General features: G+C 36.8%; 1 protein-coding gene across 11 annotated transcripts in view; it reads left to right on the forward strand.

Moving 5' to 3' along the window:
* The window catches only part of ENOX2 (ecto-NOX disulfide-thiol exchanger 2), a 259169-nt gene that overhangs the window by 67871 nt on the left and 178607 nt on the right, over positions 1-12691 (forward strand). For 3 of the 11 annotated variants that reach the window (XM_046673947.1, XM_046673941.1, XM_046673945.1), the window contains exon 3: positions 8796-9443. The exons of the other annotated variants lie outside the window; for them this stretch is intronic. The gene's annotated coding sequence lies outside the window, so the exon portion shown is untranslated. The remainder of the gene's footprint in view (positions 1-8795; positions 9444-12691) is intronic. 11 annotated transcript variants of the gene reach the window in all.

The following is a 12691-nucleotide window of genomic DNA, read 5'->3' on the forward strand; positions in this document are numbered from 1 at the left end:
GCCTGTACTGTGCCCTCAATAAATGTTAGCCATTATTACAATCCCAACGCCTGCCACAGCATGACTTGATAAGTGGTGCCTAGGTCCACACCCGGGATCTGAACTGGCAAACCTGGGCCACTGAAGCGGAGCGTGCAAACTTAACTGCTACACCACTGGGCTGGCCCCACACATAGATTTCTTTTAACATTGAAATCTTCCTTTATAGTTTGAATATTGTCTGCCAGTAAGAATGGGTTAATAGAACCCAAGACAATAGTATGCCTGATCTCCTCTCTCAGTCTAAGAAGGTCACCATTGCCTTTCATGTCTGGACAAAGGCACCTTCCACGGATCCCTGCTGATCAAGCTCCAGGGAAGTGGCCCTTCCAGTAAGGTCCTTGAGCCCCTTGATGGAAAGGCATCATGTGAGGCTGAAAATGTAATAAAAGCTTATTTATAGCTGACCCTCAGTATTGCTTTGTGAGCAGCATCTACTCTGCTTCCCAGGTTTAAAAACACCTTACTGAATTGTATTGATTTTTTTAAGGAAAAGAAATATGGAGGAGGGCAGCTCATTTCAATGCTTTCATGTAATGATAATCAAACTAGACCTTATAGGGCTCAAAAAGGAGCTCAGTTAATATAGGTGTTTTAATCTCAATGTTATTTTCCACAGGGCATTAATTACAAAGATAAATCAGACTCAACTTTTTTTTCTAATCAATTATATTTCAGAAAAATATTAGATTTAATTCTTCCAGCTGAAATCTTGGTCATTCTTGTTAAATGCATTTCCTATTATCAGCCTGCTGATTTCTTCTACTAAACTGAATGATCAATGTTAATGCAAAATTTTATCAACTTAAAAATGAAAAGTAAGCTTCCATCTCAGCCCTAATATCCCCTTGTATGTGCTAGTTAAATAAGTAACATGAGCTCAGAAGCTAAATTACCTTTACTAGAGCCTGGAAAGCAGATTAGTCAGTATGAATTATGGGCTCTCTTTCTGTCTCAGACATTTGCCCATATCTGTTTCTTGCACTCTAAAAAGATTGTGATAATAATTGTGATCTTACCAGGATACACTGTTCTAGTGGCTGGAGCATCAACTCAGATATTGGGATACCATTTGTAGTTGGGCAAGTTCACTTCACTGCTCAATCCATTTCCCCTTCAGAAAAATGACAATGATAATATCTCTCCTTATCTATTTTGCTTGGAGATTGTAGGAATAAATGAAACATGGATGGGAGCAGTTTGAGCATAAATACATAAATCTGAAAAATTATGACTCCTCAGGAATTTTTTAGGCATACTGGTATTTGTGTTTTTAGAAAGTCTCTCCCTCCCCATAAACATATGCATAATACACCCCATCACCATGAAATTTAAAGAAACACACACACACACACACACACACAAACTGTCATATTATCTAATATACTTTAAAAAAATGGTTACTTTGCACTCTGGAGAATTTGATCACACATTCATATACGTATATCTGGCTATCTATGCATCCACCCATTTATTCATCAAGGTATTCAGCAGACATTTGACCTGTTCCTACTATGTGTCGGGTATTGTGCTTTGCTAAGGAAAAACTGTAATAATCAAGACAGGATTGATTCTTGGCTCACAAGCTTCTGGGCTAGTAAGGAAGACAGCAAACAGTTAAAATAAAGTTTAAGTACTGTAATGGGTGACTGTCAGAGTGTAATAGAATACCTAGCAGGAGTACAGAACCTGAGATGTAGAGGGTAGAGAAGGTAAAAAGAATTCCCATGGAAATGATGTTCTTGCTGAGACTTAAAGAATGAGTCATTGTAGCCTAGCAAAGAGAAATGGGGAAGAGTATTCCAATCAGAGGGTACAGTATCACTGCAAAGCTTTGTAGTATTTTGGAGCATGTATCCACATTTAGAAATTAGCCCATTTTTAGGTAGCTGTACTTAAATTTAGAGGAACTTCATGGCTTTTCAGACCTTATGGATTATTGTCTCTGATCCTGGATATACTGTGTGAATGAAACCCTGCCCTAGCATGAACTAGTTTTGCTCTTTGATTACTAGTCTAACTCCTAAAAGTCACATTCTCAATCTCAAATGTTTTATTAGGGCCTTCTTATGGTTCTGAGTATTGTTTATTTTAGTTACCACAATTGCAGATAATTGCATATTTGCATTTAACATGAATTTAAATGCTTTTAATGAGTTTCTGCATTTTGGTTGGGTTAACTAGTCTATTAGTAGAGAGTTGTGTCCATCAACACACAGTCTGTTTTATCTCTATAAGCCCCAGCAAGCATGTATAATTTCCTGATATTAACATGAACTCAGAAACCACTAGTCAATGTGATTTCAATAGTGACCATTTATTTATAAACCATTTTTAAGACCACGTAAATCACTTTCTAAAATTAGTTGAAGTCATTTCCCTCCCAAACTTTCTAGGGTTTTCTTCTTCACTGAGCTCTGGCTACTACATAGCTTTCAATTGTGTATGTTTGAACTATTTCTTGTTGACTTTTAAGAATTTTTCTACACCATTTGCCTTGTATTTTCCTCAAACTAAAGACAGTTTACCCTCCAATTTAAGGTCTGGACCTAATCAAGGCACAGCAAAGTTTACCTGAAAGTAGAGAACATTGTTTGTAATTAACAAAGGGCATGGTGGCTTATCTCACTGGCTTGGACATGGAGTTATGTCTGCACATACTTTTGAGGCACAACAAATCAAGGATTTAAAATGTGATCCTGTTATGCACTTGACAGTATATATAGTGAAAGTTTATGATATGTAATTACATATGCTTATCTCTTTGTGGGACTTTATTTAAAATAAAAAGGGGCCTCTAAGCCCAACTCTCTCTTGATTTGGACTGCGTAAGCTGATGGTTGACAAAACAGCGTTCAGAGTTAACATAATGTCTACCATATAGCTAACTTTAGTTTTTGAATGTGAGCATCAATAGTTGTAAAGGAAATGTACTTCTCTATTCTTTCATAAAAGTATTGTATTATCAAAAACTTCAAATAGAGAGGAAAACATGGTATACAGTTATACCCACCATACAGAGTTACCAAACATTAATATTTTCCATATTTATTTCCAATTCTTTAAGAATACAGATGTTGTTGATCAGTTAAAGTTTACTCTGTGCCCCTCCTTGATCACATTTTTCTCCCTTCCTCCCCAGAGGAACTACCATCCCAAAGTAGGCGTACATCTTTCCCATTCATGTGTTTGTACACGTATGCATCTAGAAACAGTATTTGGCATAGTTTTAGTGTTTACAAAATTTATATCATACTGTGTGTATCATTAGGCAACTTGCTTTTTTCACTCAATATTTCTGAGATTTATCTATATCAATATACATACCTATTCATTTTAACAGCTGTAAAGTATTTCATTTATGAATGGCTGTTTCTCAGCATATTTATCCATTTCCTTGTTGATCGGCTTTTTAGGTTTTTTCACTACTACAAAAAAATATTCCAGTACACATCATCATATGTCTCCTTCTCTATATGTGTGAGATGTTTTTCACCTCGAAGTGGCGTTGCTGGGTTGCAGAGTGTGTGCATCTTCAACTTGACTAGACACTGCCACATTGCTCTCCAAAGTTGTTATACTACTGTCTTACAGCTCGGGCTGCTATTAGTAATGTACACCTGAAATTTACACAATGTCATAGGTCAATATGACCTCAATAAAATTAAAAAAATAAAAATAAAAACCAAAGTTCCGTGGACTGGCTTATAAACAACAGAAAATTATTTCTCTCAGTTCTGGAGACTGGAAGTCCAAGATCAGGGTGCCAGCATGGTTAGGTTCTGGTGAGAGCCCTCTTCCAGGTTTCAAATTGCCAACTTATATATCCTCATGTGGTGGAAAAGAAGGCTGGAGAGCTCTCTGGGGTTTCTTTCATAAGGACACTAGTCTCATTCCTGAGAGATCCACCTTCATGATTTCGTTACTTCACAAAGGCTCCGCCTCCTAATACTAACACATTGGGAGTAAGGATTTCAACATATGAATTTGGGGCAACATAAACATTCAGTCCATAACAACCACTTTATGCTTCCACGAGTAGTATGTGAGGGTTTCTGTTTCTCCATATCCTCCAGTGCTGTAATGTCAGACTTAAAACATTTTGCCAATTTTGTGAGTATGAAATGATGTCTCACTGTGTTTTAATATTCATTTTCTCATTTACTAGTAAGGTTTAATATCTTTCCATGTGTTTATTGGTCATGTGGATTTCCTTTTCTATGAATTGCCTGTTCATATCATTTACCCATTATTCTATTTGGCTTTTAGTGTTTATCTTATTGGTTTGAAGGATATTATCTATTCTGCCTACTAATCCCTTATGCTTTGAAAATATGATCTCCTAGTCTGCAGTTTGTCTTTTAACTTTGCTTATGCTGCCTCTGTTGAACAGAAGTTTTTTATTTTAATTGAATAAAATTTATCAAGGTCCCTATTCTTTAAATATGAATCTATGTGGAAGAGAGTTTCATTCCATACAACCTGGAGTTATTCTCATTAAATAAAAATGAAGCAACTTGAAGTAAGACACCAGATTATATTTATATGATTGCATATAAGATAAGCTTGGGAGGTTACCTAGAAATGTACAGGAGTCGCCATCACTAAAAATGTAGCTTCAGCAGACCACCAAAGAAACTAAGTAAGTTATGCAAGATGAAAAAGTTTTAGACATCTGCTCTACAAGAATGCGCATACTGTATGGTGGGCAACAACACTGTACTACTGTACACTTAAGAATTTGTTGAGGGTGCATAGGAGCACCTAAATATATAAAGCAATTATTAGCAGACATAAAAGGAGAAATAGACAGTAATAATAGTAGGGGACTTTAACACTCCTCTTACACCAATGGATAGATCATCCAAACAGAAGATCAATAAGGAAACACTGGCCTTAAAGGACACATTACACCGGATGGTCTTAGTAGATATATACAGAAAATTCCATCCAAAAACCACAGAATACGCATTCTTTTCAAATGCACATGGAACATTCTCCAGGATTGATCACATCTTAGGCTACAAAACAAGTCTCAATAAATTTAAGAAGATCAAAATAATACCATGCATCTTTTCTGACCACAAAGGTATGAAAATAGAAATCAACTACAGGAAGAAAACAAGAAAAGCCACAAGAATGTGCAGATTAAACAAAATGCTACCGAACGATTGAGTCAATGAAGAAATCAAAGGAGAGATAAAAAAATTCCTGGAGACAAATGAAAATGAAAACACAACATGCCAAAATCTGTGGGATACAGGAAAAGCGTTTCTAAGAGGGAAGTTTACAGCAATTCAGGCCTACCTCAACAAAGAAGAAAAATCCCAAATAGACGGTCTAAAAGCACATCTAAAGGTACTGGAAAAGAACAACAAAGCCCAAAATCAGCAGAAGGAAGGCAATAAGAAAACTCAGAGCAGAAATAAATGAAATAGAGATTAAAAAAAAATAGAAAAAATTAATGAAACCAAGAGCTGGTTCTTTGAAAAGATAAACAAAATTGACAAACCCTTAGCTAGACTCACCAGGAAAAAAAGAGAGAAGGCTCAAATAAATAAAATCAGAAATGAAAGAGGAGAGATTACAACGGACACCTCAGAAATACAAAAGATAATAGGAGAATACTATGAAAAGCTATATGCCAACAAATTGGATAATCTAGAAGAAATGGATAAATTCTTACAAACATACAACCTTCCAAAACTGGACCAAGAAGAAGTAGATTATTTGAATAGACCGATCACCAGTAAGGAGATTGAAACAGCAATCAAAAACCTCCCAGAAAATAAAAGTCCAGGACCAGATGGCTTCCCTGGTGAATTCTACCAAACAGTCAAAGAAGACTTAATACCTATCCTTCTCAAACTCTTCCAAAAAATTGAAGAGGAGGGGATGCTTCCTAACTCATTCTATGAAGCCAACATTATCCTCATACCAAAACCAGACAACGACAACACAAAAAAAGAAAATTACAGGCCAATATCACTGAGGAACATCGATGCAAAAATCTTCAACAAAATTCTAGCAAATCGAATACAACAATACATTAAAAAGATCATACATCATGATCAAGTGGATTTCATTCCAGGGATGCAGGGATGGTTCAAAATCCACAAATCTATCAACGTGCTACACTACATCAAGAAAATGAAGAATAAAAATCACATGATCTTCTCAATAGATATAGAGAAAGCATTTGACAAGATACACCATCCATTCATGATAAAAACTCTAAATAAAATGGGTATAGAAGGAAAATACCTCAACCTAATACGGGCCATATATGACAAACCCACAGGAAATATCATTCTCAATGGAGAAAAACTGAAAGCTATCCCTTCAAGAACATGAACCAGACAAGGATGCCCATTGTCACCACTCTTATTTAAGAGTCCTAGCCAGAGAAATCAGGCAAGAAAAAGAAATAAAAGGGATCCACATTGGAAAAGAAGTGAAACTGTCACTCTTTGCAGACAGCATGATTTTATATACAGAAAACCCTAAAGAATCCACTAAAAAACTTTTAGAAACAATAAAGGAATACAATCAAGCCGTGGGATAGAAAATCAACAAACGAAAATCGGTTGTGTTTCCATACACTAACAATGAAGTAGCAGAAATAGAAATTAAGAATACAATCACATTTACGATTGCAACAAAAAGAATAAAACACCTAGGAATAAATTTCACCAAAGACGTGAAAGATCTGTACACCGAAAACTATAAAACATTGTTGAAAGAAATCGAAGAAGACACAAAGAAATGGAAAGATATTCCGTACTCTTGGATTGGAAGAATTTACATTGTTAAAATGTCCATACTTCCTAAAGCAATCTATAGATTCAACGCAATCCCTATCGAAGTTCCAACAACATTTTTCACAGAAATAGAACAAAGAATCCTAAAATTTATGTGGAATAGCAGAAGACGCCGAATAGCCAAAGGATTCCTGAGAAAAAAGAACAAAGCTGGAGGTATCACACTCCCTGATTTCAAAATATACTACAAAGCCATAGTAACAAAACAGCATGGTACTGGCACAAAAACAGACACACAGATCAATGGAACAGAATTGAGAGCCCAGAAATAAACCCACACATTTATGGACAGCTAATATTCGACAAGGGAGCCAAGAGCATACAATGGAGAAAGGAGAGTCTCTTCAATAAATGGTGTTGGAAAAACTGGACAGCCACATGCAAAAGAATGAAAGTAGACCATTCCCTTACACCATGCACAAAAATCAACTCAAAATGGATTAAAGACTTGGATGTAAGAGCCGAAAACATGAAACTTCTAGAAGAAAACATAGGCAGTACACTCTTTGGCATCAGTCTTAGCAGCATATTCTCAAGTACCATGTCTGACCAGGCAAGGGAAACAAAAGAAAAAATGAACAAATGGGACTACATCAAACTAAAAATCTTCTGCACAGCAAAGGAAACCATCAACAAAATGAAAAGACAACCTAACAATTGGGAGAAGATATTTGCAAACCATATATCAGATAAGGGGTTAATATCCAAAATATACAAAGAACACATACAGCTCAACAACAACAAAAACAACCACCCAATTAAAACATGGGCAAAAGATCTGAACAGAGATTTCTCCAAAGAAGATATGTGGATGGCCAAACAGTCATATGAAAAGATGCTCAACATCATTAGCTATTAGGGAAATGCAAATCAAAACTACAATGTGGTATCACCTCACTCTGGTCAGAATCGCTATAATTAATAAGACAGGAAACAACAGATGTTGGAGAGGATGTGGAGGGATGGGAACCCTCGTACACTGCTGGTGGGAGTGCAAACTGGTGCAGCCACTATGGAAAGCAGTATGGAGTATCCTCGGAAAATTAAGAATAGATCTACTATATGATCCAGCTATCCCATTGCTGGGTATCTATCCAAAGAACTTGATAATGCAAAGGCATAAAGATACATGCGCTCCTATGTTCATTGCAGCATTATACACAATAGCCAAGACTTGGAAGCAACCTAGGTGCCCATCAAGGGATGAATGGATAAAGAAGATATGGTATTTATACAGAATGGAATACTACTCAGCCATAAGAAATGATAAAATCCGGCCATTTGTGACAACATGGACGGACCTTGAGGGTATTATGCTGACTGAAATTAGTCAGAGGGAGATCTCACTCATAAGTAGAAGATAAAAACAACGACAAACAAACACATAGCAAGGGCGAATGTATTGGTTCTTACCATCGGGGAAGAGGGGGAGGGCAAAAGGGGTGATTAGGCTGACATGTGAGGGGATGGACTGTAATTAGTTTTTGGGTGGTGAACATGATGTAATCTACACAGAATTCCAAATATGTTATGACGTACATCCGAAAGCTATATAATGTTATAATCCAATGTTACTGCAATTAAAAAATAAAATTAAATTAAAAAAAAGAATTTGTTGAGGGTCGATCTCATGTTATATCTTTCCTTTGCCATAATGAAGAAAAAGAAACTAATTCAGTACATGTACTTTTAGCCTTAAAAAATAGTAATTTCATAGGAAATCTAAGTGTTAGTTTATTTATCAATAACTATATTCCTTAGACAAATCATCTTACTTGTCTTCAATTTTTTTTCCTATATAAAGTGAGGAAATTGTATTATATGGTTTCCAGGGCCTATTCCAACTCTCAAAGTTCTATGGTATGTGGAAATAAAGTATGGTTTAAGTGTATTCTAATGATTTCAAACATTCATTAAGAATTTTCCCAATTTCAGATCGTGCAGATTTTCAAGAATTCCACTAGTATTTCTTGGAAGCCTTCTAATAGACATCCGTACTCCCTTTTGAACCTTGGGGGTCATCAGTACTGCTAAAACTGTTCCCATAGACGCTCTTGGAAGACCTAAGCTAAGAGAAGATAAAAGAATGAAGAAAAAAGACAAGTTGTAGAAGATCAGAAAGGGAAGAGAGAGTGAAGATAGTGAGGTGTATTTGGAGAGGAAGCCTCAGGACTATTCTGTAACACCAAAGCCATTCGTTGCTGTCCTGTGTTCCAAAAGTCAGAAAAAATGCCTTTACTTTGATAAAGAACAGAAGGTATACTATGTGGAGGTGAACTGGTCAAACGTGGATCTTGGTCGAATGCATCCATCAGTTGTATTGGACTTACAAAACTCTGCCCTTGACATTTAAAGATGACCCTTATCATTGCTACTGATCTCTCTTGGCAAATGACTACCTTTTGTATGCTGCTTCCGTGTGAAAACTACCCCTTGATTTGCAGTCAAAGCCACTATTTGAAGATTTTTTTTTTTTATGTGCCTGTGCTTCTGATAGTCTGGGCCCAAATCCTGGCTCAGAAACAGCAATCCTCTCCCTAAGGTCTGCTGCCACATCCCAACACTGTCTCAGGTGTGTTTGAGGTGAGCATCCTTAAATCCTTCCTCTACTTTCCATTGTCCAATTTCTTTTTCACTTTGCATTTTTCTGCCCCTTTGTCTATCTGGTAGCCTTGTTTCATTAGAGAATCTTAGTGTGAGTGATATTCTTCTGTAAGACTTCTAGGTGATGCCAATGAAACTATGCAAGAAGCCAGATAGCGTACAAGTCTCATAGCAAAGTAAAAGGATAGGCATGACTTCTCTGCTCCTCAGCACCCTCTTACATTATACTCAAGTGCCACAGGGCCACTAAGATTTCCTTGAATTTACTTTTGCACTCTCTGCACTCTGTGCCTTTGCTCCAGTGATCTCTTTTTCCCGAAATACTCTCTTCTCTTTTACCTTCCCCCCATCTGCTTTACAAATATGACTTACTGAAGAGGTCGCCAAAGAATAAGGCGCTCCATTTTTGAGCACTTTGTTTATACTCATCACATTGTATTATGGCTACTTGTTTACATCTGTTCTGTAGGACCCCCAAACACACACACTATGCACATTCTATAAACTTCTTGTGAGTGGAGACTTAATTTTAACTTGTAATAAAAATGTACCCATTTCCTAACAGCAACTGTCATCTTCCTTGTAAATTGTTCTACCCACAACTTTCACACATAAAGAATGAGAAGAGGGGGACAAATATAAAGAATGACTTACTTGGCGACAATCAAAATAAACTTCATGTTATCCCAGTCCAAGTGGTATAAAGCTTATATCATAAGAAGAGAATACAAAACAGCATTCTTGGATGTATGCCTTGGCCTTGTTTAAAGGACCATGAAAAGAGTGAAATTTCACTGCCACCTCAGTAGAACCCAGTACTATAGCAGTGACACTGATCTTGGCAAATGTGGAACCAGAATCATTACTTTAGGTAGTGTACTGTAAACTTTCTTCATGACAGCGTTATAGATGCTATCTGAAGTGGGTATTCCAGCATCAACACTTGTTAAAATTGTGGTGACTGGTTCATTGTGTTTTCAACAGCTGCACATAAATCAATTCTTCTGTAATAGAATAGCTAGTGCAGCTACCAACAAACATGAAACAAATTGTAATTTTCTGATATCTTTAGGTAACTAAAGAAGTATGCCTCTGTTAATAAACTTAATAAAACTCCCATGAATATTGTCACTTGCTCCTTTTATCACCTTTATCACCATGTATTATTGGTCAGTAGGAACATAACAGGAACTCACTTCCAGGCCAGAGGATTTTCAAGAAAATATTGACCAGCCTTAGCTAATTGAGAACAACTAAAAACCTACTGATCTTTATATCACACGCTAGGGCAATTAGGAGCCTACCGTTAAGTGTGCACTCTGTGGTGTGCTAAGAGAGATATAAAATTGGTAGTTTAGTCTCCAGTTCTGTGAAGTGGGTGACAATATACAAAATCTTGAAGATCTGTACATTCTACTGCTCAATAAGGTGATAGAAACTGCAAGTGCTTGGAGAATACAAATTAAGGAGAGGTCCTTATAATATAGGGTTATTCCCAGAAGGCTTTTTTCATCTTATTCAGCTATTTACTATCCCACCCAAATCATATTTGCCAAAATTTGGGGTCTATCCTTCCTCCTATGGGTAGCAGATATCTGAGAGCTTTGCAGATGTTACAGATTTTGACCTTTCTTTCCAAAGTTGCATATGCCCTTATTTATACCCAATTGGTGGTGCTTTTATGCACATTTTTGTTTAATTATTCCAGCTTTATGCCTAAATATTGGAACCTGCTCTCTTTTTAATTCAATGGACCAGAAACATTTTCTGACCCTTTCACATATCCAACTTACCTGCCCATATTCTATTACATTCATCTTCACACCTCAAGATTAGAAGGGACTATGTAAGGAGGTCTTAGCCTTTTGTTGTCCTAGCGCTTAAAAAAACAAGTAGAGAAGACAAGAGACACCAAATATTTCCTAGAAAATGAGTAGGTCAAAGCTTTTGCCAATAGACCTGATCTAATCTACTTCTTCTATTTGGACAAAGCGTTTTATCAATATTTGACATACAATATATTTTACTTATTTATTTTCTTTATTTTTTTATATCTGCTACTAGAATATGAGCGCCATGAGGGCAGGGATTTTTATCTCTTTTGTTCACTGTTGTATTTCTAGAGGCTAGCATGTAATAATTGCTCAATAAGTATCTGTTAACTGAATGAAAGGAAAGTTATCCGAGTCTCACTGAGGCCAGTGTTAGCTCAGGTACCTAGGGTAACTACAGGTAAGGAGGAGTGGGTAAAAGGTAACACATTTTTACTGAGTATTTTACTATGTATCAGATCCTCTGTTGACTATGTTTTACTTGGATTATCTCAAAAGCTCTGTGAAGTAGATAATATCTCCATTTGCAGATAAAGAAATTAATGTTCAGGGAGTTAATTATCTTGCCCAAAGTTGCACAATCAGTAAGTGGCAGGGCAGGATTGTTATGCTAGAAGTTTGATTCCAGAGCCTTTGCTCTTCTACCACACACCTCTGATCTTCTGGGAAGGCCAGGGAAGCATTTATCTATAATACAACCTGCTACCACTTAAGTCGTACTCTCAGGAAGCCATATGTTCCCAAGTAGGGCTATAGGATGGTCACTGTGGTTAGGGAAGGACTTAAGACGATAGGAAATCTCTTTAGGTGGCGCCTGTAGAGAAGATACGAGTCCCAGCAGCTCACATGAGGAGTTCTGTCAGTAAGGAAACTGGAGTCTAGCCTTGAATCTCCCATTATTGAGACATGACATCCCCTCCCAACCACCCCAAAATTCTCAGCAGAATGGCAGTAGGGGGTGGGGATGATTAGACTAGGTGACTGCCAAGGGCCTTGCCAACTCTAGGACTTCTTTTCTCTGACTGTGAATGAAAGGCATAACAATTAAGAGGCATTGTTATTTTCCTATCAGGGGCTCAAATGCTTTTCCAAATTTTACTTTTCCCATTGAGTCTTGTTGAAAGGTCCCTCCCCCACAAAATAATACTGATAATTGGTCCATCATTTTTTAAACATCCTACAAAATTTTCACCAACTCTATTCCAAATTTCACAGTGGCTGGACACTGAATATCTTACTTTTTCAGCTCGCAGGCCTTATACTACCAAAATACATGGCTACATTAATCTTCACAGTAGCGTCTTGCTTCCTTATTGGGAAGTAAATAACCTTATCAACTACTCTGAAACGTAGCTATATAGGACTGTTTGCAAATGAGTAAATGTAGTTAGGGGA

This window comes from Equus quagga, chromosome 10 (assembly GCF_021613505.1).
Source record: "Equus quagga isolate Etosha38 chromosome 10, UCLA_HA_Equagga_1.0, whole genome shotgun sequence".
NCBI classification, from domain to species: Eukaryota; Metazoa; Chordata; class Mammalia; order Perissodactyla; family Equidae; genus Equus; species Equus quagga.